Genomic DNA, 22,439 nt, shown 5'->3' with positions numbered 1-22,439 from the left:
AGGGTGGGAGCAAAAAGACCTAGTAAGAGTGGACTAGAGTAATCCAGGCAGATGACAGCTGGCCTGGCCTAGACCGGGACCGTGGCAATGGAGGCAATGAGAAGCAGAATTCCGGCCACACGAAAGCAGAACCAGAGAACTGGCTCACGGACTGCGTGTGTGAAGGGAGAAAGGGGTTCAGGATGACTCCAAGGCTGCTCATCCGAATTTGTAGGATGGTGCTGTCATGAGTTTAAATGGGGAAGGCTGGAGATGGAGCAGTGTGAGAAGGAGGAGCGCAAGTTCACTTGGGGACGTGTCTGAGATGGGCTTTAGACGTCCACATGGAGACATTAGAGAGGCCACTGAATATCCGAGTATAAAGGTCAGGAGAGAGACACAGGCTGAAGGGAAAATCTGTGAGACCACAGTAAACAGATTTAGAAAGTCATAATCTGGATCAGTCTGCCAAGAAACTAAGTATTTAACGACATGGGAGTCCCTGTGGGTGCAGCTTGGTAAAGTGGGAACTATAAAGGCTTGCTTAGAATGAGCTGAGAGGAACCGGGACTGGCCCTGTAGCGTGGCAGTCCAGTGCAACGTCTTGAAAGCCAGACCCTACGTGGGTGCGTGGGCAACTGCAGACCACATCGTTGGCCCCGGGAGCGTAAGAAACATGACAGGTGTGTGTGCCTGTGCCCCAAATCCGACAGGATAGAGAAAGGAGGAAACGAACTGCAGTGCAGTGTACCCCCCTGGGTGTGCTTCCCCTTTATCTCTGGTGAGCGCACTCATCCTCTGACAGTTAAAAGGAAAAAATATTTTAAAGGGAAAATAAGATGAAATGGCAACAGTAAATATTAGTTTCTTTTTAAACATGTTTCGCTGTAAAGCACAGCAAATAAAAGGAGGAGCATCCGACAGAGAGATGTCCAAGTTTCGACTTTTGAGGGCGGGGAGAAAAAAAGCACGTTGTTACAGTGATAAAATGCGATCCAGTAAAGAGGGAAATTTGGACACGCTATAAAAGAAGACCAGACGGTGGCACAGTTAAAACGCCGTGCTGAGGTTGACCATGGAGGGGTCTGGGTTCACATCTCAATATGTCCCTGAATGGGACCAGCAGGTGGAGCTGCGGTTGGTGCTGGGCTCCCACATGGCTGGCTGAGGCAGTCCTGGACCTGGCGGCTTGCACCTCTGCCAGGCACATGTGCATGCGTGCCCGAAATCCCAATAGGAGAACAGAGGAGGAAGGACTGCAGGGTGGCCATGCCCCCAGGGAGTGATTTCACACTTTCTCTGTCTCTCCCGCAAGTGCATGTGCCCTATAGCAAAAAAATCTTTAAAAAAGATAAATACATCCCTGAATGTCCCCGGCACATGAATGCCCGTGATCCAGAGCTGACTAATGCTGGGGGTGGATCAGGGAATCAAGACCCGGTAGGAAGTGCTGTCTCTTTTATTCCTCTTCCTTTCTTTTCTTTTTTTTTTTTTTAAGAGAGATTTTTTGCTATAGGGCACATGTGCTCGCTGGAGAGAGAGAGAGATAGACAGGAAGCAAGACATCACCCCCCAGGGCACCACACACCACAATCCCTTCTCGGGATTTTGGGCACACACGCACGTGCCTGGTGTGAGCTGTAAGCCCCTGGATCTGGGACTTGAACATGTGCGAGAGTCCAGCGACGTAACCATTATGCCATCTGCTGCTGGTCCCTCTCTTCCTTTCTTTCCCCATCTCTCTCACATATGGAAGAAATAAACTTTAAAAAAGGGAATGGGGGGAACCAGCAGTTGGCATAATGGCTATGTCGCTGGACTCCCATGTAGTCGACCGCGGTTCGTGTCCCGGACCCGGTGACTTAAAACTCACGCCGGGCGTGTGTGCGTGCGTGCCCAAGATCCCAAGAGGAGAATGGAGGAGAAGGGATTGCGGCGTGACCATCCCCCCTGGGGGGTGATTTCTCACTTTCTGTCTCTATGTCTCTCTCTGTCTGTCTGGCGAGCGCACACGCCCTACAATGAAAATCTCTCAAAAAAAAAAAAAAATAAAAGGAATGGGGCTCTAGCAACGAGACAAGCACTGGAGAAGAACACAGACAGGTCTATGGAATGGGAAGGCAGAGCATGTATTAGGTTGTCAGAAAAGTCATGACATAATTTTCTATGAAAAATGCATCATGACTTTTCCAACAATCCAAGTGTTGGTTGGGAGGTGAGAAGGAAGACCTGGTGGTAGAGTCTAATAAAGCTCTCTTTGACTGATTGTTTTGTCAGTTTATTTTTTCCATGAGGAGGAATCACAGGGCAGGAACAGGCAGGAGCCCCAGCAGGCCCTCCACCACTACCCACCCCAGCCTCAGCCAGCCTGCATCGCGGGCATGTACGCTGGGGGGTGATTTCTCACTTTCTGTCTCTATGTCTCTCTCTGTCTGTCTGGCGAGCGCACACGCCCTACAATGAAAATCTCTCAAAAAAAAAAAAAAATAAAAGGAATGGGGCTCTAGCAACGAGACAAGCACTGGAGAAGAACACAGACAGGTCTATGGAATGGGAAGGCAGAGCATGTATTAGGTTGTCAGAAAAGTCATGACATAATTTTCTATGAAAAATGCATCATGACTTTTCCAACAATCCAAGTGTTGGTTGGGAGGTGAGAAGGAAGACCTGGTGGTAGAGTCTAATAAAGCTCTCTTTGACTGATTGTTTTGTCAGTTTATTTTTTCCATGAGGAGGAATCACAGGGCAGGAACAGGCAGGAGCCCCAGCAGGCCCTCCACCACTACCCACCCCAGCCTCAGCCAGCCTGCATCGCGGGCATGTACGTGCGTGCCCAGCGAGCACATGGAGGCCTTGGGGCGCAAACCCGGGACCTTCGCATGTGGGTCCTGCTGCGGTACCACTGCATCCCTGATTCTGATTCTGATTCTGCTGCTCCTGATTCTGCTTTCTCACTGAAGCAGGTAGCAAGGTCCTCCCAAGTGACGAGGGAGCAGGGGAGTATTACAGGTTTCAGGAAGGGTCATCGAGATGAGTGCAAGATGGAGAATGACGGCCAGGCAACATCGAGGGTCCACTTGAAGTTCTCCTCCAAGCTCAACAAGCTCAACAAATGAAGGCACAGAGAAGACAGAGGTGAACTGAACAGGGTGAGAGCTTTGCAAAGAGGACAAGGGAGTTCAGGGTGTGAGCAAGGGAACTTCAGCTTCACTCAGTAAAAAGAAAGGAGGGACCAGCGGTTGGCGTAATGGCTATGTCACTGGACTCCCATGTAATCGACCATGGTTCGAGTCCTGGACCCGATGGCTTAACTCACGCCGGGCATGTGTGCATGCGTGCCCAAGATCTCGAGGAGACTGGAGAAGGGATTGCGGTGTGGCCATCCTCCTGGGGGGTGATTTCTTGCTTTCTGTCTGTGTCTTTCTGGCGAGCACACATGCCCTACAGCAAAAACCTCTCCTCCAGCCACAAAAAAAAAAAAACAATAAAAAAAAAAAAAAAAAAAAAGACCAGCCATCATTTGGGAATAGAGAACTAATTCCAACAATGATCTCAAGAGAAAGCCCAGGGCAAATGAAAAACAACAGAAAGTGGGATTTGAGGAGATGCCAAATGCCAATGCTCTCCAACCCCAAGAGATTGTCCACTGGCTGCGCTATAAGCCATGAGCCACCAGATGGCGCACATGCTTAGCTCTTAAGAACGAATGCGGGGTGGAGGTGGAAATCCGAAGCCTCCCTTCTCAGCACCCCCAGCTCAGGACCATCTTTTCCCTGTCCTCTCATCTCTTGGCCTCCCTTTCTTTTTCCCCAGCCTAAATGCTCCCTAGTTCTCAGAAATGGAGAGGAAAACTCCTATGTTCATATACTCTTGGTTACCTTCTCCCTTATTTAACCACCTACCTTTTCTGCTATGAGTGCCACAACAAAAATTCCATTTTGGGGGAACAGTAGTTAGTGTCACTGGACTCCCATGTAGTCGACCGCAGTTCGCGTCCCGGACCCGGTGGCTTAAAACTCACGCCGGGCACGTGTGCGTGCGTGCCCAGGATCCCGAGAGGAGAATGGAGGAGACGGGATTGCAGCGTGACCATCCCCCCTGGGGGGTGATTTCTCACTTTCTGTCTCTCTATCTCTCTCTGTCTGTCTGGCGAGCACTCGCGTCCTATAGCAAAAACCTAAAGAAAAGAAAAGAAAAGAAAAGAAAAGAAAAGAAAAGAAAAGAAAAGAAAAGAAAAAAGAAAAGGAAAGAAACAAAACTCCACTTTTGGCCTCTTCCCTAATGGTACAGTGAAATCCTTGCCAATTTACATGCAGGAAGAGGGGGACTGGGAGGAGAGACCATAACCAAGACTGTCCTGGCACAGGAGTTACTGGAAGACAGATGCCATATCCGGTGTACCACAAAGTGTTTTAAATACTGTATCCTGAGCCAGACGGTGGCGCAGCAGTGACACAGCTGATCCACGTGGGGCTCCTAGGTCTGTGCCCTGTGGCCTCCCGTACATGCTGGGCACGTGCGTGCCAGAGAGGTACACACACGCCTGTGTTTCAGGCTGGCTGGGGCTAGGGATGGATTGCACTGTAGGGGCCTATCTCTCCATCTCTCTGTCTCTCTCTCTCTCTTTCTCCTCATGGAATAAAAACTTTTTAAAAAAGGAAAAGGAATTAATTTTTTTTAAAAAAGCAAAGCATACTTAAAATCATTGAACTATATAAAGAGATGAACTTTCTGATATATAAATTATATGTTAATAAAGCTGGCGGTTTCTTTTTTTTCCCCCCTTAAGGTTTTTGCCACAGGGAGAGTACACTTGCTGAAAGGCAGTGAGAGGAAAAGTGAGAAATCGCCCTCAGGGGGGGTGACCAGGCCGTAATCCCTTTTCCTCTGTTCTCCTCCTGGGGTTCTGAGCATGTGAGAGCTCATGCACGCACACACACCCTAGTGTGATTTCCAAGCCTGGGGTTTTGGGCGCACGAGCACACATGCACACATACACACGCTTGATTTCCAAGCCGCCAGGCCCGAGTTTCAAGCTGCTGAGTCCAGGACTCAAACTGTGGTCAGCCATGTGGGACTTGAGTCTCACACCTTAACCACTTCGCCACCTGCTGTCTAATAAAGTTGTTTTAAAATGCACCTAAAGGCCAGCAGGTGGTATAACAGTTATGCCACTGGACTCCCACATGGCCGACTGCAGTTCACGTCCCAGACTGGGTGGCTTGAAACTCACACCTGATGTGTGTGTGTGCATGCCCAAGATCCTGGAGAGGAGAAGGGGCTGTGGCGTGGCCATCTTCCCTAGGCGAGTAATTTCTCACTTTCCCTGTTTCTGTCTCTTTCCAGTGAGCACATGTACCCTAAGACAAAAACCTTAAAAAAAAAAAAAAAAGAAAAGGCAGCTTATCCTGAAATTATAACATTCCCTCAATATATCTTATTTATACTAGTTCATATTGCTTTCATAAACAAATCTCTTTTGGAAAAGAAGAAAATGTTTTGTTTTGTTTTGAGAGGTTTTTGTTATAGGGCGCATGCGCTTGCCAGAAAGACACAGAGAGAGACAGAAAGTGAGAAATCACCCCCCAGGGGGGATGGCCACGCCACAATCCCTTCTCCTCCATTCTCCTCTCAGTATCTTGGGCACGCACACACATGCGTCCGGTGTGAGTTTAAGCCACCAGGTCCGAGACTCGAACCACGGTCGACCATATGAGAGTCCAGTCACTCAGCCATTATGCCAACTGCTGGTCCTAGAAAAGAAGAAAATGTTAACCTTTTTATAAATTAATTTATAATTTATAAGATAATAAATATAAGAGAAAATATTCTGAATTAGTAGAGTCTAAGAATTATACCACTGTTTTATTCATTTGGCTTTTGGTGCAAATTTTGTATGTCCTATTCAAGACTATGACTGATGTGACCCAAGCAGTAACCACACCTGAAATGAAAAAGCTAACCCTAGTTAATATGCATAAATACTTATGAGAAATATAAAGGCAAAGACGGTATTACACACCATTACTTTACTTTAAATCCCACCTTCCCCACAGTGGCGTACGAAGCCCTTCAAGATCTGGCCCTGTCTCCCTCTTCAGCCTTGTCTTCAAGGAGCACATAATCTCCCCCTTACTGCACTCTCTCTTGCTCTCCCACGAGCTCGATTCCTTCTCATTTCTTCAGATGCAACCATGGACTACGTGTCCTCCTGGATCTCCTGGAGCACCTCCTTCCTGAAATCAGAGCCTCCCTTTTCTGGCTTTCACAGTCCGCTGTACTGATCCCATCAAGCACGTCCCACTCTAATGATGTTCTTTTACTCATGTTGTCTCTCTAGCTTTTTCCTTATGCACCTACTACATTCTCAGTACCCGCCAGGAACCCAAGCACCTAACAGATGCTTAAAATCTGAGAATGGGTCCAGTCATGTAGCACAGTAGTTAAAGGAGTTAGATCCCACATGACCAATCGTGGTTCAAATTCCAGCCCCAGAAGCTTAAAAAACACGCTGGGCATGCAAGCATCCATTCCCAAAGTCTCAACGGGATGGAGAAATGGAGATGGGATTGCGGCATAACCATACCCCTTCTCTTCCCCAAAACAGCAGCTCATCAACTAAGATTATCCATTCTACCCAAGATAAATAAGGAAACGGATTGAAAGTGAAGTTACGATGTTACTTGTCTCTGACCTTTTGGCCCTAAGCACAGGCTGAGACAGAAATACTTTGCCACCTCCAGGAGGATCCACGAAGGGAAGGGGTCGTGCCTCTCTTCCCAGTGCCTCCCTCATTTCCTGATACATTGGTGAGTATGTTTATCCAGGCGAAATTCACTTATTCAGCATTCATTTATACATCACCTTTGATGTGTCCTGCATTTTGCCAAGTAGAGAGATGACTAAGACCTGATCCTTGCCTTTAAGAACTCTGACAAATATAATCAATAATAAAAATGATGATAAAGGGGACCAGCAGTTAGCGTAACGGCTATGTCTCTGGACTCCCATGTGGTCGACCGCAGTTCAAGTCCCGGACCCGGTGGCTTAAATTCATGCTGGCACATGTGCATGAGTACCCAAGATCCCGAGAGGAGAATGGAGAAGGGCTTGCGGCGTGGCCATCCCCCCCGGAGGGGTGATTTCTCGCTTTCTATCTCTCTGTCTCTGTCTTTCTGGCAAGCGCACGCGCCCTATAGCAAAAACCTCTCAAAAAAAGAAAAAAAAAAAAAAAAAAGATGATAAAGAGGATTTCCCCCTGGCCCTGTAGCCTCGTGATCAAGGGAGCTGGATCCCAGATAGCTGACTGTGGGCAGAATCCCAGTCACGGAGCTTTCAAGCACACACTGGTGCATGTGCACGTGTGCCCCAAATCCTGGCAGGATGGCGAGCTAGAGAAGGGATTACAGCATGGCCACACCCACCAGGAAACGTTTTCTTCCTCTCCTTCTGTCTCATCTCTCACTGGCAAATGCATGAGCCTTCTGGCAAAAATTAAAAAAAAAAACAGAAGTCTCCCCAGCCATCTTGTATAATAAGCACTCCCCCTTGCCACGCTCTTCTTACCCTGCCTTTTTTTTTTTCTTAAAGCACATTTTAGCTCTATCCATGCAGAAGTATATGGAAGTACAGAAGCGATTAACTGTGCCTGGGCGTGGGGTCTGGGAAGGACATAGTTTATATCAAACCTCAGAAAATCATAGGAAAGCAGAGAAGGGGGAAGGCAGTCCCATCTCTAACGCCAGCTTCCCCACACCAGTGCTAGTTCCAGCGCATGCTATGAAGTTACAGCACCAGCTGCCTCCTGTTTGGGGCTCCTTTCTGCCAAAGTTCTTGTTACCAGCTCTTCTAAGAGGCTCTACCCAGCGCTCTGGAGGCTGGCTCTTCTTCCGGTCCTAGCAGATCAGGAAGGTCTGAAATAGAACATAATCGGGACTGCCCTGCCCCTTCACCCTAAACAGCTGCCATGATTCACTTCCTGTTCCCAATCGCCATTTAAAGCAGAGGCTGGCAAACTGTTCCAAGTCTGGCAGCATCCACGCAAGGATACACTTGATCTGAGGGCAAATACTGGGCCTTATAGGATCTCAGGAGGCTGTCCCAACCACTCAGTTCTGACACTGGTGTGATGTAGCCACACGCAGTATATACGCAGAAGGACATGGCTGTATTTCAAGTACGCTTCTTCAGAGACAGACGGGGTCCTGCAGGCCAGATCGACCCCGGATCTAAAGACGAACAGGAGAGCTACTTCCACGCAGCTTCGTCCTGACAGTTCTAGTGACCTGCCTTACTTAGCTGTCTGCCTCTCACCACCACTTCTTATGTGCTTCTACTTAATTACTGACATCAAATGGTATTTCCCAGACTCACAAACTCATGTATTTTGGATATGCAAACCTCAAGGGTTGGTAGCCCAACTAGTGTAAAGAGATTCTTCAGGTTAAGGATTTCGGGGGACGAAAAGATGGTGTGGTGGTTAAAGGTGCTGAACTTCCACATGGCTGACCATGGTTCAAGTTTCGGACCTGGCAGCTTGCTTTCTCACTTTCCCCCTCTCTCTCACTCTCGCTCTGTCCCTCTCCAGTCAAATTAAAATAAATAAATAAAGTTGAATAAAATCATTAAAAAAAAAAAAAAAGGAAGGACTTGGGGCCAGTCTGAGCCAAGCTCCTACTCAGTGCACACGTCATCTAGCAAGAAGTCATCTGTCCTATTCAAACACTCGCTTCCTCCCAGGCAAGGCCGTCCACCTCTGCACAGCTCTGTGTAAGGTCTGCTCTTTGCTTTCTTCGTAGGACATTTAACCACCTGATTGCGTGTGGCTCTGTTTACTGTCGGACTTCACCAGAATGTATGCCCGTGAAGTCGGAAACTTTGTGTCTCGAGATATTTTTACAGCTCTACCCCAGCACCCTGAACAGGGCCTGATACATTACGGATATAAAATGACTGTTATTTGGAAGACAGGAAGGAAGGAAGGGAGGGCTGGGGGCAGGAACAAGGCTGTATGTGGGGAGCTGTGATTCAGCATGGCTGGCACGAGAAGCCGGGGCAGGCCAGGGTACATCCCTGATAAGGTCTGACTGGTGGATCAAGGCCCCGATCTCAGCGCAGAGTCTGCAGTGGTGATGTCTAAGAACATTTAGAATTCCCTGTCTTCTTTTTCTGGTTCTTTCTAAGCCTCCTCCGCCCCATTCAGACGGTGAACATTTTCTAATGCATCGTCTAATCCCTGAAGCCTTTTCAAACTGTCGCCCTCAGTGGAGACGCACTGTCCTGATCTCTGTAGCGACATCCCCCGGTACCCACGACACTTGCTGGCATACATGTTTGCCATCTTCCACTGAGCTCTGAGAGCAGGGGCTGTTCTCGTCATCTTTCTATACTGGGCACTGAATACAGTGATAGGACGAGATGGGACCCTTACAAGACTTCGGTAACTAAAAGAAAATTACAGTTTTAGTGTTGTAGTCAGTACTGGCCATACCACAGGCTGTTCTCAGATCTGGGCACTACATTTCAGGAAAGATACTTGACCGTTACACCAAGGCGGAAGCGCCAAGTGCCACAGAGAGCAGGACTTAGTGTAGATGAGTGACAGAGGCCCGGCAGGACTGTGGCTAACAGAAAAGATCATGCCCTACTTTTATACAAAATTGCTGAAATGTAGTCAATTATTCCAAAAACAAATTTTTTTAAGAGAGAGTTTTGCTATAGGCCACATGCACTCACTAGAGAGATGAAAGTGAGAAATCATCCCCCAAGTGGACGGCCACACTGCAATCTCTTCTCCATTCTCCTCTTGTGATCTTGGTCAAGCATGCACATGTGCCCCCTGTGAGTTTTAAGCCGCCAGGTCCAGGACTTGAACCACAGCTATGTGGGAGTCCAGCCACATAACCATTATGCCATCCACTGGTCCCTCAAAATTTTTAAAGAAGAACGGCCAGCCGGTAGCATGGTGGTTAAGGTAGCTGGACCCCATGTGGCCAACAGTGTGGTTCAAGGCCCAGACCTAGTGGCATGAAAAACACTCTGTGCACGTGTGCATGCATGCTCAAAATCTCAAATAAAAAGAAACAGATGGAGGAGAAGGGATTACAGCATGGCCATCCACGTGGGGTATACTCATGCACATGCCCTCTGGCAATTTTTTTTTTAAAAAAGAAATGAAAAAGGCCACCACTCCAGAGAAGAGAATGGAGGAGAATGGATTAGAGCGTGGCCATCTCCACTTGGGAGTGATTTCTCATTTTCTCTCTCCAGTCAGCGCATGCACCCTGTAGAAAGGAAAAAAAATAAAGGCCACCACTTGGGGCCAGAAGGTGGCATGGGGGTTGGGGCACTGGACTCCCACATGGCCAACTGCAGCTGAGTCCCAGACCTGGTGACTTGCTTTCTCGCTCTCTCTTTATAAACAGTCACGTCTACAAGTGGATTTGGGAAGCAAACTTGCAGCCTGATGTGGACAGGGGAACTAAGCATAGGAGAACTAGTTTTATTTTGTTTTGTTTTGTTTTTGGAGAGGTTTTTGCTATAGGGCACATGTGCTTGCCAGAGAGAGAGACAGAAAGAAAGAACTCCCCCCCGAGGGGGGATGGCCATGCCACAATCCCTCCTCCTCCGTTCTCCTCTCAGGATCTTGGGCACGCACGCACATGCACCCGGTATGAGTTTAAGCCACTGGGTCAGAGACTCAAACTGCAGTTGACTACGTGGGAGTCCAGCGACATAGCCATTACGCCAACTGCTGATGACAGGGAATTTATAGACAGTGAACGTTTGCAGCTGGACAGTGTAGGGGACATTTAGACATGAGAGAGAACTAGAGGAACTAGTTTTTAAATGGCTATTTTGATAGAATAAACTAGGGTGCTACTGTAATAGTCAGGGCAAGGGATCGGATAAAGGCCCGGACCAGGACAGCACGAATGGGGTAAATGGGCAGGAGTGGACTCGAAAGACAACCTGGTCTATCCAGTTCTAGTAATGAAGCCCAACGAAGTGTGAGCTAATCTGGCAGTCACGGTACAAGTTGGTAGGTTCATATAGATTTTGTTTTTTCAAAAACCTGTCAAATCTAATTAATTTGCAGTAACCTAAATATAGGGCTTCTTCATTTTTTTAATGATAGAGACATGTGCATATGAAAAACAGAGAAGCAGCAGCTTCAACAGGGTGCTCCTAGCCTCCCGCGCCCCAGCTCTAAAGGACTCTGGATGCCTGCACACATGCCCGATGTGCCCTCACGCTAACCTGAGGATCCAAGTCCATGGTCGGCCACGTGGCCCCCAACCTTGCAAGGGCACCTGAGTTACCGCTGCACCACAGTGGCTGGCTCCTTAATTCTGATTTCTCTTGTAGGCAACAGAGTGCAGTAGTTAAAGAATACAGACCCTGCAGCCAGACACCTTGTAAGTTCAAACCCTGACCTAACTACTTACGAGCTGTGTGACCATGGATAAGTCACAAAACTTCATGATTTAACACCTGACTTACAGGGTCACAGAGTGAGTTACTACGTCAAGTGCTTAGAGCAATAGCTGACCCTTGTAAAGTGCCACATCAGGTTTTCGCTTTTTATTACTTTTTGTGTTTCAATAGCTTAGATTCAATCTAATGTCTAAATGTCCCCTACACTGTCCAACTGCAAACATTCACTGGCTATAAATCTGATAGGCATGTCTGTTCTACATATTCATCCAAGCTGATATTTAAAAAAAAAAAAAAGACCTTGAATGTCACTAAAAATAGTCTCCATAGATAAATACTGATTCATCAATGAGCACTATAATTCTTGAGTACAATTATTCAATCAGTTCCAAAGCCAGCTCAAAATTTTGTCGTACAATCATATGAGAAAATGTCAACTACCCAATGTCCGTACCTAAGACACATTAGCTTTATAGCATGTTCCTGACCCTTCAGCCTCAGAACTTTTCAAAAATGAAATGCCCTGATATACCAGTGCTATGTAGCACGGGCGGATCCCTCCTCCTCCGTTCTCCTCTCAGGATCTTGGGCACGCACGCACATGCACCCGGTATGAGTTTAAGCCACTGGGTCAGAGACTCAAACTGCAGTTGACTACGTGGGAGTCCAGCGACATAGCCATTACGCCAACTGCTGATGACAGGGAATTTATAGACAGTGAACGTTTGCAGCTGGACAGTGTAGGGGACATTTAGACATGAGAGAGAACTAGAGGAACTAGTTTTTAAATGGCTATTTTGATAGAATAAACTAGGGTGCTACTGTAATAGTCAGGGCAAGGGATCGGATAAAGGCCCGGACCAGGACAGCACGAATGGGGTAAATGGGCAGGAGTGGACTCGAAAGACAACCTGGTCTATCCAGTTCTAGTAATGAAGCCCAACGAAGTGTGAGCTAATCTGGCAGTCACGGTACAAGTTGGTAGGTTCATATAGATTTTGTTTTTTCAAAAACCTGTCAAATCTAATTAATTTGCAGTAACCTAAATATAGGGCTTCTTCATTTTTTTAATGATAGAGACATGTGCATATGAAAAACAGAGAAGCAGCAGCTTCAACAGGGTGCTCCTAGCCTCCCGCGCCCCAGCTCTAAAGGACTCTGGATGCCTGCACACATGCCCGATGTGCCCTCACGCTAACCTGAGGATCCAAGTCCATGGTCGGCCACGTGGCCCCCAACCTTGCAAGGGCACCTGAGTTACCGCTGCACCACAGTGGCTGGCTCCTTAATTCTGATTTCTCTTGTAGGCAACAGAGTGCAGTAGTTAAAGAATACAGACCCTGCAGCCAGACACCTTGTAAGTTCAAACCCTGACCTAACTACTTACGAGCTGTGTGACCATGGATAAGTCACAAAACTTCATGATTTAACACCTGACTTACAGGGTCACAGAGTGAGTTACTACGTCAAGTGCTTAGAGCAATAGCTGACCCTTGTAAAGTGCCACATCAGGTTTTCGCTTTTTATTACTTTTTGTGTTTCAATAGCTTAGATTCAATCTAATGTCTAAATGTCCCCTACACTGTCCAACTGCAAACATTCACTGGCTATAAATCTGATAGGCATGTCTGTTCTACATATTCATCCAAGCTGATATTTAAAAAAAAAAAAAAGACCTTGAATGTCACTAAAAATAGTCTCCATAGATAAATACTGATTCATCAATGAGCACTATAATTCTTGAGTACAATTATTCAATCAGTTCCAAAGCCAGCTCAAAATTTTGTCGTACAATCATATGAGAAAATGTCAACTACCCAATGTCCGTACCTAAGACACATTAGCTTTATAGCATGTTCCTGACCCTTCAGCCTCAGAACTTTTCAAAAATGAAATGCCCTGATATACCAGTGCTATGTAGCACGGGCGGGCTCCAGGGCACAGTGGTAATGTGCTGCTCACGAGAAGCCAACACGGTGGCTATGGTTTGAAACCCTGGCCCAGTCAGCTACACTGAGCATGCGTTCTGGTGTCTGTCCAAGAGCCCATGGGTTGGAGGACTGGAAGAAAGGGATTCTCTCTCTCTCTCTCTCTCTCTCTCTCACACACACACACACACACACACACACACGTGCTCTACCATGAATAAAGGTAAAAAAACCTTTGAACTATTATATAATTATCTTGGTGCAGTTATGATTTTTTATTTTTACTTCTCTTTAGTCTCTACTATTTCTATACTGAACTTGTATTGATTTTATAATTTAAGAAAATCATGACAGAGCTTAAAGAAAAATATTATTCTCCATTAACTAAACTCTCTCTTTGTGAACACGGCTGGCTTCTCGGGATTACTATGTTATTCTTTCCTCACTCAATTTTCTTTTTTCTTTTTTTTGAGAGTTTTTTTGCTATAGGGCGCATGCGCTCGCCAGAGAGAGAGACAGAGAGACAGAGAGACAGAAAGTGAGAAATCACCCCCCCAGGGGGGATGGCCACGCTGCAATCCTTTCTCCTCCATTCTCCTCTCGGGATCTTGGGCACGCACGCACACGCGCCTGGCTTGAGTTTTAAGCCACCGGGTCCGGGACGCGAATCGTGGTCGACTATGTGGGAGTCCAGCGACACAGCCATTACGCTAACTGCTGGTCCCTTTCCTCAATTAATTTTATAATTCCACTAGGATTCACTGTCAAGTTTCCAATGATACCCTCAAACCCAAGTGATCCAGAGGCTAGCTCCAGATAAATCAAACATCTCTACAGGGAGAATTAGAATTTCGCTCTGCCTTGAAGATGTGTCTAGTCCAGCCGCCATCCCTCTTGGGAAATGCAAGAGCTTCTTTATTGGTCTCTCTTGCCCACCTTTCGCCACTCTCCACAGTCTATTCTCCCACAGCAATCAGAGTAAGCCTCTTAAAACGTCAGTCAGGAGGCCAAGCTACAGTGGTATATGCTGCTGAGACACCGTGCTCTACTGGCTGGGACCACATGGGAAGCCCAGGTTTGATCTCTGGTCTAACCCAAAGGCCAGGAGAGACACGTGCACTAAAATCCCAGCAACTTGGGGTGCTGAAGCAGGAGGACACAAGTTCAAGGCTGGGCTAGGCAACATAACAACACCCTGTCTAAAAAAGAGCTGGGCGTGGTGGCATGTGCCTGCAGTCCCAGCTGGAAGGCTGAGGCACGGGGATCACAACAGCAAGACTCTTTTTTTTTCTTTAAGAGAGAAATTTTTGCTATAGGGCACGTGTGTTCACCAGAGAGACAGAGAGACAGAAAGTGAGAAATACCCCACAGAGGGATGGCCATGCTGCAATCCCTTCTCCTCCATTTTCCTCTTGGGATCTTGGGCATGCAAGCACATGTGCCCAGCATGAGCTTTAAGTCACCAGGTCTGGGACCTGAACTGCGGTCAACCATGCAGGAGTCCAGCGACATAACCATTAGCCCACCTGCTGGGCCTGCAAGACCTTGTCTTTGAGAAAAAAAGACCAGATCATGTCACTCCTCTGCTCTACTTTCTCTAGGAGTCCCCACCTCACTTAGAATGAAATCCTCATGGAAGGTGCTAGCCCGGCTATAAGTCCCTACGTGACCTGGGTCCCCACTTCATTACCCTGTTTCATACTGCTCTCTCCTGCTGCTACCCCACTCTGGGCATGACAAGGCACACTCACAGCGCAGGGATCTGACACCTGCTGCTACCTCTGCCCGAGATGCTTTCCCCTCCTGTGTATCTCTCTGGCTGGATTCTTCATTTCTTTCAGATTTTAGCTTAAAATATCACCTCTTGAAAGGCATCCCTAATGACCTTACATAAACCAGCCATCCTGGGCTGGGTGCGAGGCACAGCAGTAATGCACTGCACACAAAGCAGCCTGATTCCATGGTTCGAATCCCTTGGCCTGATTAGCCTGAAAACATGCCAGGTATGTGTGCCAAAGCCCAAAATCTGATAGAACGAGGACTGGAGGAAGGGGACTGTGTGTGACCACACGCTGCGGAGGGCGTTCATCTCTCTCTCTCTCTCTCATGCATACACACGTACTCCATCATGAAGGAAAAAAGAAACCAAGAGAAGAGTATAAAGGTGACAAAAAGGCAGTAATCACTGGGCTCCCCAACAATTTACACTTCTTTTTTTCTACTTAGTACGTATCAGCTAATAGATGTTTTTGTTTTACCTGTTTGTTTCTATCTAGTTATTTTATGTTTCTATCCATTAGGAATACAATCCCCGAGGACAAGGACTTTTCTGTTTTGTTTAATGCTGTATACTTAAGCCCAAGAACTGTGCTAGACAGGGAATAGGTGGTCAGTTTTTATCATTGGAACACCAGCCCCAGTATATAGCAATATTCTACATATAATAAGCATATATATAGCAAGTTGTGTTGATGAAAATTATTTTCCCTCAAATTTCACCAAGTGTGTATGTGTTTATACACACACACACACACACACACACACACACACACACACATTTTAAAGAGAGAGGTTTTTTGCTATAGTGCACATGCGCTCACTGGAGAGACACAGACAGAAGGCAAAAAATCGCCCCCCCCAGGGGGATGGCCTACCTGGCCATCCCTTTTCCTCCATTCTCCTCTTGAGATTCTGGGCGCACGAGCACGCACGCACACACACACACACACACACACACACACACACACACGTGCGCGCGCGTGCGCGCCTGACATTTTAGTCACCAGGTCCAGGACTTAAACCGCAGTGGACTACACGGGAGTCCAGAGATGTAACCATGATGGTATCTGCTGGTCCCTTGCCAGGTATATTTTTTAAACAATGATGCTTCAATAAAAAGATATCAAATATATAAGTACCAATCACTCAACCAGAAATTAATTTCCTAGCTCAGTTCTGAAGTAAGAAAAATGTTCCAGGCAAAAGAACAGAAAAAGAATCCCAAACCAATGAACACACCAAGAGTGTGCCTTGATACTTCCCACTCCACACTCCCTCAAGAAGAGTTCTATATTACCTAGGGACCAGTAGTTAGCATAATGGCTATGTTGCTGGACTCCCATGTAGTCGAACACGGTTTGAGTCCCAGACCCGGTGGCTTACACTCACACTGGGCGCATGTGCGTGCGTGCCCAAGATCCCGAGAGGAGAATGGAGAAGGGATTGCAGCATGGCCATCCCCCCTGGGGGGTGATTTCTCGCTTTCTGTCTCTCTGTCTCTCTCTGTCTCTCTGGCGAGCACATCCACCCTACAATAAAAACCTCTCCCCTCCCCCCAAAAAGAGTCCTATATCATCTCTAGCTGTGCCTGTTAACTAAGAGGGGTTGACATGAGTGAGAACCTTATTAAGATCCCTGCCCCATGTCGTCATTCTTGTAACTAAAAACCCATTCCCCAGTCTCATTTTGCAGTGCCTTGTTGTTCTACCAACTTTTCTTTTTCTTTTTCATTGCCAGAGGGCATGTGTGTTTGCCAGAGACCGAAAGAGGAAAAGGGAGAAATCATCCACCAAAGGAAATCACCCACCAAAATCCCTTCTCCTCCATCTCTCCTTCCTGTTGGGATTTGGGGAACACGTGCACACGTGCCTGGTGTGTTTTCCCAGCTGGATCTGAACGAGGGCTGGCCATGGGGAATCAAGTTCCCTTAACCATGAGGCTATGGGGCTGGGCTGAGAACTCTTCTCTATTATCCTGCTACCACTGGTGATCAAGACCATTAGGTCTCACGGCCATTAACTGCTTGAATTTTCACTTCTTCCTCTTCTATTTTATTAGTGTTCTCCACTGCCTTAGCTGACACAAACAATAAAACAGTGATACACGGGGCCAGAAGGTGGCATGGTGGTTACGGGAGCTGAACTCCCACATGGGCAACCACAGTTCAAGTCCCAGACCCGGCAGCTTTCTTTCTCACTTTCTCTCTCTCTCTCTCATCAAATTAAAATGAATAAAGTTAAATAAAAAAGAAATTCTTAAAAAAAAAACAAAAACAGTGATACACAAAATCCAGAAAGGGCTAGAAAAATAAGGTAGTTGTTGATCAAAAAGGATTGTTTTCCTTTATTTTGCTGTGCTTCTTAAAGGTTAAATCAGTCACTACCTCAATCGAAATATAACTTTTGAAAAAGGAAAATATTATGGTTTAATAAAAATAAGCCAGCTTTGAAATCTAGCCCTATCATTTACCACCTGTATAAACTTGGATAAATTATTTGACCTCTTCACACTCATTTTCTTGAGATGATAACAGCACTTACCCCGGGGTTGGAGTAAATACTGAGGGATATAATGTCTGTCACAAAGGACGGCCTGATACACAGCCAATAGTAAATGGTAGCCAGGCCTGCCCAAGGCTATCACCTTCTCGCAAGGATTTTTACACTCACAGGTTGGGTGGTTGATAAAAGGAGAAAACAAGGGAGGTACTTAACATGGTATTTGGTTCATAGTAAGACTTTCCTCCCTCCCTTGAAGCAGTGGCAAAACTGTAGAGCTTCAAAAACCATTTGATTCTACTGTTTGCCCAGGGCTCACTGTATTTACCATTTAGGGAAGTTACGCTTTCCGTCGGTACTTCAGGCTGCCCCCCCCAGGTGCTTGCCGTCTTGGAAACAGTCGCTCAGTTTCCTTCAGTGACAGTTGCCTCTTGACCTGAGTAAAATACAAACAGAAAGAGATTGAAAGACTGAGCCAACCCATAGACCTTCACACAAGTACAGCGCTAGAAGAGACGAGGCAAGGGGGCTGGAGGGGCTCGGTGCTGATGCGGCAGTCTATGAAGATGACCCACACGGGCAGGCTCTAGGTGCGTGCTCAGAGCCCTCACCAGGTGTGTGGCGGACATGCATGCCCATAGTTCTGGCTGGCTGGAGCTAAGCTGGATCATGGCGTTGACACACACCCCCGCGCCCCGCCCCGTTGGGAGTGCTTGTTTCTTTCTTTTTCTCTCTCATGGAAAAAATAATAAACATGAATCCTTTTTTTTAGTTTGCCAGAGCACACATGTGTTCGCCAGGGAGGGAGAGAGAAAATGAGAAAGTGCCCACGGGGGACGGTCATACCACATTCCCTCTTTCCATTCTCCTTTCAGGATTTTGGGCACACAGCACAAGCACCTGGCATGTTTTCAAATCCCCAGGTCCAGGACTTGAATCACACAGTTGGTGCTTTGGGATCCAGCCACTTTAATCACCATGCCACTGGCTGGCCCAGCAAACTTTTGAAAGAAACAGGGACCAGAGGATGGCGTAATGGTTTTGTCACTAGATTCCCACATAATTGACCACGGTTCGAGTCCTAGACTGGTGGCTTGAAACTCACGCTGGGCATGTTTGTGTACATACCCAAAATCCTGAGAAGAAAATGGAGGAGAAGGGATTGCAGTATGGCCATCCCTCCTAGGGGTATGATGTCTCGCTTTCTGTCTGTCTCTTGAGTTAGCGCTTGTGACCTATAGCAAAAATCTCTCTCTAAAAATAAAAAAAACCACAAAGAAAGAAAGAGAAACAAGGTAAAAATCTAAGTCTTGATGCTGACTCCAAAGGACAGGAGGAGTTTGGCTAAGAGACTTCCCCTTTCCTATCAGATGATAGGATCCCAGAGCAGAATGCATTATCTTTCTTTAAATTAACAGGCCTATTTACTCCCCAACAGTCTTAAAATTTATGACATCTTATAGTTGAGAGGGATCTCAGGTATCAAATAGTTAAATGTCCTTGTATTATAGGAAGGAAATTGGAGTTTCGAAAGGGTGTGTCACACAATTACTTAGGGATAAACTAGGATTCTACTATAACAAGTAAGATGTTCTGGAAGATGGGTAAGACAAAAAATGTATGGAGTATCTACCTACCATAGCCCGGGCACTATGTTCAGTATAAGAAAATGTAACCAAAAAATGTTGGCCCACCTCATGAATAAAGAAACCCAAGTTTGACTACCAAAGTGTCCACATGCTCGTTCTTACTTTGTTGGTTGCTAGATGTGGTCTTCAAAAGGGCCTCAACGACACAATCTCTACTAAAACTAAAAATGCAGTTTGTCTGTAAATCTACCCAGTAGCCTGCTACAGAAGAGTTGAAATGCCAACAACTCACTGTACCTTACCCATAAAATTAGAGAAGAGTTACTGAAAATGGAAGATTGGGGTAAAACTTCCTGTCTATCCTAGCCGTGAGGAAGAATGGAAAAACGGCTTCTAGCCTAAAACTTCTACATATGAACTTACATTCAAACTGTCCCCTCCTTTCATCCTGTCTAGCCTTTCACGTTCCCACTGCCTTATGACCTCCTGCCAAGACTGTCAGTCCCTTTAATCTGATTTCCTCACCTCCACTAACCCCAAACCACACATGCACACAACAGAATCCATACCTGCCTGCCTCTATCCTCTTATAGTTAGAAGGCTAGTGTTCAGATGGAAAAATAATAAAACAACAGTCCTTATCTTCATGACAGACAGCAGACAGAGAGAGAGAGATAAAAGCACCTTGTCATGCCAGTCCCCCTTCCCTAGCCCTCTAGCTCCTCATGACCCTGTGTACCTGTTCTGTTTTCAGGCTGACGTGGGGCTCCAATCCCACAGGACACCATATGGATTCTAGCCATGTAGGGCATTTGTGTAACCCCTGCAACACAGCTGACAATTCTTTTTAATGGCTTAAAAGATGAAGGTAACAAGGCTAACTCAAACCTCAAGTTAATAAGGCCTGAAGAAAAGATAATTATTTTATTTTTTAAAGATTTTTTTTTTTAATTTTAGCCATTCTGACTGGGGTTAAGTGGTATCTCATTGTGGTTCTGATTTGCATTTCCCTTATGATAAGATGTGTCAAGCATGTTTTCATATGCTTTTGTATGTCTGCTATCATATTGTTTGTATGTCTGCTTTGGAGAATTGTCTGTTCAGGTCATTTTCCCATCTTTTAATTGGACTGATGTTTTTGTGTGTAAGCTGCTTGAGTTCCCTGTATACTCTAGTTATCAGTCCATTATCTGAGGTATAGTTTGCAAATATATTCTCCCACTCTGAGGGTTGTCCTCTCACTCTACTTATTGTTTCTTTGGCTGTGCAGGAGCTTGGTGAGGCGGTGGTGAAAAAGGAACTCTCCTACACTGTTGATGGGAATGTAAATTAGTACAACCACTTCGGAGAACAATACAGAGATTCCTCATAAACCTACAAATAGAATTACCATACAATCCAGTAATAACACTCTTAGATATTTCCCCGAAGGATAGAAAAATCCTCAGTCAGAAAAACACTTGAACATCCATGTTTACTGGACCATTATTTACGATCACTAGGACATGAAATCAACCCAAATGTCTAAAAATAGATATTTGGATAAAAAAAAAGAAGCATATGTACTCTATGGAATACTATTCAGCCATAAAAAAAAAATAAGACCCTGACATTTGATATGAAATGAACAAATATGGAAGACTGAATGCTAAGTGAAGCAAATCAGATTATAAAAGACAGATTTTGTATATCCCTGCTCAATATATAAGGATTGTCTGCGCTCTATGGCAGAAACTGAAAGTGTGGAAGACATACAAGCAGGGAGGGCAATGGTAGATACTAGGGATAGTAAGGATAGGGGTAATAGGGGTAATACAGGGTTGGGTAATAGAGGGAGGGAGGGGAAAAGGGGAAGGAAAAAAAAAAGGTACTTTTAACTGACAAAAGAAATGAAAAACTATTTGCTGGTGATAATGGATATAGTATTTGTCTTGACTCATATGCATGGTATTCATACTGGAAAAAGCAATGTTGTATACTGTAAAGATGTGATTAAATGTAAATTAAAAATTAAATTTTAAAAAAGGATTACTTTATTTAATTTTATTTATTATTATGTTAAAAATTTGACCAGAGAGAGAGAGAGAAAGTGACAGAGTAGGCTGCCAGGTCCAGGACTCGAACCACAATCAGTCATGTGGGAGTCCAATGTTTTAACCACCAGGCCACCTGCCAGCCTCAAAAAATTATTATTAAAAAGCAATAGAGGAGGGCCAGTAGGTGGCATGGTGATTAAGGGCACTGGACTCCCACATAGCTGACCATGGTTCAAGTCCCAGACCTGGTTTCTTTTTTTCTTTTTTCTCTCTCTCTCCCCCCCCCTAACCTGGTCAAAATAAATAAAATTAAATAATTCTTTTAAAAAAGCCAGCAATAGAGGTCCAGCAGGTGGTGTGGAGGTTAAGGCACTGGGTATCACATGGCTGACTTTGCAGTACAACTCTTGAACCCGGAGAAGGGACTGTAGCATGGCCGTCCCTCCCAGGGGCTGATCTCTTTTTTTTTTTGGAGAGGTTTTCACTATAGGGCGCGTGTGCTCGCCAGAAAGACAGAGAGAGACAGAAAGATATAAAGCGAGAAATCACCCCCCAGAGGGGATGGCCACGCCGCAATCCCTTCTCCTCCATTCTCCTCTTGGGATCTTGGGCACACACACACACACACACACACGCCCAGTGTGAGTTTAAGCCACCGGGTCCAAGACTCAAACCGTGGTCAACTACATGGGACTCCAGCGACATAGCCATTACGCTAACTGCTGGTCCCAGGGGTTGATTTCTCACTCCTATCCCTCTCTCTCTGGTAAGCACAAGTGCCCTATAGCAAAAAAAAAAAAAAAAAAAAAAGGCAATAGAGATGGCTTGAAAAGAAGCCTAAAAAAGGATCTATAGCAGGAGACCAGTAGTTAGCGTAACAGCTATGTCGCTGGACTCCTATTGCAGTTGACCGCAGTTCGTGTCCCGGACCCAGTGGCCTAAACTCAAGCCGGGCACGTGTGCGTGTGTGTCTCCAAGAGGAGAATGGAGAAGGAATTGCAGCGTGGCCATCCTGGGGAGGGTGGGGTGATTTCTCGCTTTCTGTCTCTCTGTCTCTGTCTTCCCAGCGAGCGCACGTGCCCTATAGCAAAAACCTCTTCAAAAAAAAAATAAATAAAAAGAAAAGAAAAGAAAAGAAAAAGAAAAGGATCTATAGCAGGAACAGCACCTAAGGACAGCTTTGGCTCTCTTCTT

At 46.0% G+C, this 22,439-nt stretch overlaps 1 protein-coding gene across 2 annotated transcripts in view; it reads right to left on the bottom strand.

Moving 5' to 3' along the window:
- LUZP1 (leucine zipper protein 1) overlaps positions 1-22,439 on the bottom strand; it is a 63,487-nt gene that overhangs the window by 12,542 nt on the left and 28,506 nt on the right. For both annotated transcript variants that reach the window (XM_014586524.2, XM_006145159.3), the window contains exon 2: positions 17,949-18,056. The gene's annotated coding sequence lies outside the window, so the exon portion shown is untranslated. The remainder of the gene's footprint in view (positions 1-17,948; positions 18,057-22,439) is intronic.

Source organism: Tupaia chinensis, unplaced genomic scaffold (genome assembly GCF_000334495.1).
Source record: "Tupaia chinensis unplaced genomic scaffold, TupChi_1.0 Scaffold000146_1, whole genome shotgun sequence".
In the NCBI taxonomy this organism is placed as follows: Eukaryota; Metazoa; Chordata; class Mammalia; order Scandentia; family Tupaiidae; genus Tupaia; species Tupaia belangeri.
The sequence above is the reverse complement of the archived record's forward strand: the minus strand, read 5'-3'. Positions and strand labels throughout refer to the sequence as shown.